The 2,023-nt window shown below is 41.3% G+C and overlaps 1 non-coding gene across 1 annotated transcript; it reads right to left on the bottom strand.

The window, feature by feature from the left end:
* Positions 1 to 1,177: 1,177 nt before the first annotated feature.
* On the bottom strand, positions 1,178 to 1,259 carry TRNAS-UGA. Its single transcript has one exon. It is a non-coding gene; the product is annotated as a tRNA-Ser (tRNA).
* Between the last annotated feature and the right edge of the window lie 764 nt (positions 1,260 to 2,023).

Here is a 2,023-nt window from a genome sequence, read left to right as displayed (position 1 = left end):
TGGAAAGAATAGCCGTAGCCAACTGTAATACATTGATTGGATGCCTCTAGACTGCAGGTATAAATTAAATATAGAAATAGTGACATGAGAAACAAACTTCCGAAGCATAACGATATCATCAAAATGAATTAATAATCGATATAATCAGTGCAAGTTCAGAACTGAGTTCACTCATCTTTCAACAAAAATCATGTGAGACAGTGAGTCTGAATTTAATGGAAACACAAACATGGTATGGCCGCCAAACAAAATACATAACCTGGAATCTAATGTCAGTTACAGAGAACCCATATATTGGTACTGCTGTTGGATCTAATTACAAAAGCCAACAACAGTCATATGAATTCATTAGCAAGAGATGGTGTTTCAGATGCCATGCCACTTAAAAGGCAAAAAAAGAATGGCACATAGATGATCAGGTACAGTGCAGGCGAGGGCAGTGCTTGCCCTGGAGGAACATCAATGCCAATAAGCATATTCAATATTCATACAACAAAAAAAATAAGAGAGTCACAGTCCATTTGAAATTTTTATTAGTGGAATATAAAATAATCAGCACTCACGGCTAAATTTAGGCCTATATGAGTAGTGAAAAGAGAGTGTACCCGTTATGTTGCAAAGAGGGACTGATACTTCCAGGCTTCCAGCCAAGAACTTGTCCATCTCTTATGTTACGCTGTCTTCAGCTCATCCGTGATCCATCAGCTATTCTGAAAGCAAAACAAATAAAACAAGTTAGATGCCTATGATAGTATGCACAGTTGCACACTGGCTAGAGAGTGTAACAAATCATAGACCATAAATCAGAAAACGGTAAATTAGGAACTCGTGGTGCTCCTGCGGTTGACCAAGTGGCCAGCCTAGTGAAGCATCAACGATGAAGCCATGAAGGAAGGGGGCGGAGCCGTGGGAAGAAGAGCAAAAGCATCTTGTAAACAAGGGCGATGTTTGGCAGGGGGAATCGGCGAAGGCTCCCGCTGTCCATAAGTACGTCCGTCCAGTTGTGTTGCCTGAAGAAGGCCCAGCGGAGCAGGTTTACCGTTGGGAGGGAGGGATGGAGGCGGGCAGACGGCGGAGGGCAGGAGCTGGCGGCGCGAGGGGAGCGAGACGACACGTACCTGAAGAACGATGCAGGAGTGGTAATTTCACTGACGAGCGAAAATTAGAAGAAAAAAAACGTCGACAGCAGGGATCGAACCTGCGCGGGCGTAGCCCAACAGATTTCAAGTCTGTCTCCTTAACCACTCGGACATATCGACCTTGTTGTGCACAAAGCGAATCCTGGGTATTAGTATGGGAAGCTAACTTCCTTTTAATAAAAAATTCACTCCACTATGCCTAGTGTCACTCTGCGATCGGTGGATCATCGCTCTGCACTAAATTGGATAGCAACATAAGAGTGGAGTTGCATTTTCTGTCTCCTCCATCAGGCATGTGAACTGGTTGAAAATCATGGCACACTTGACTCGTTTGTGTCTGACTAACACGGGTTAAATGACTGGTGTCCTCTCTGGGTTTTTCTTGTATGCCCGTGGCCTAAGCTTAGCAATTGCAAAACGGTCTATCATTTGTATTTTTATTGTACCACCTAAGATAGATCCTCAACACCACATGGTGCTTATGGTCGTATATATATTACACATAATTATTTTGCTGTCCCGCGGTAATGCAGTAGGACAAACTCCTCACATTGCCCAACAATTGTACTCACTTTGCTAAAAAATAATTGATGTATAATACTTCTTCTATAAAGAAATATAAGACTTTTTAGTTGTATTTCTTTACAGAGGGAGTAGATTTTTGCGGATCTTTCTATGGACTTGGTTATTTTTTTTAAGTTTGACTAACAAAAATCATAGAGCTTCAGTTATTTGGAATGAGGGAGTGGTTTTTTTAGTTGTTTGAATTGCTTACTACATGTAATATTGGGAATGAGGGAGTAGTTATTACAAGAGGTTTTGAATTGGATCTTAAAAACAATTCAATCCATGCTGATAAAATAAACCCAGTGGAATCCTGAAAA

This window comes from Triticum urartu, chromosome 1 (assembly GCF_003073215.2).
Source record: "Triticum urartu cultivar G1812 chromosome 1, Tu2.1, whole genome shotgun sequence".
In the NCBI taxonomy this organism is placed as follows: Eukaryota; Viridiplantae; Streptophyta; class Magnoliopsida; order Poales; family Poaceae; genus Triticum; species Triticum urartu.
The sequence above is the reverse complement of the archived record's forward strand: the minus strand, read 5'-3'. Positions and strand labels throughout refer to the sequence as shown.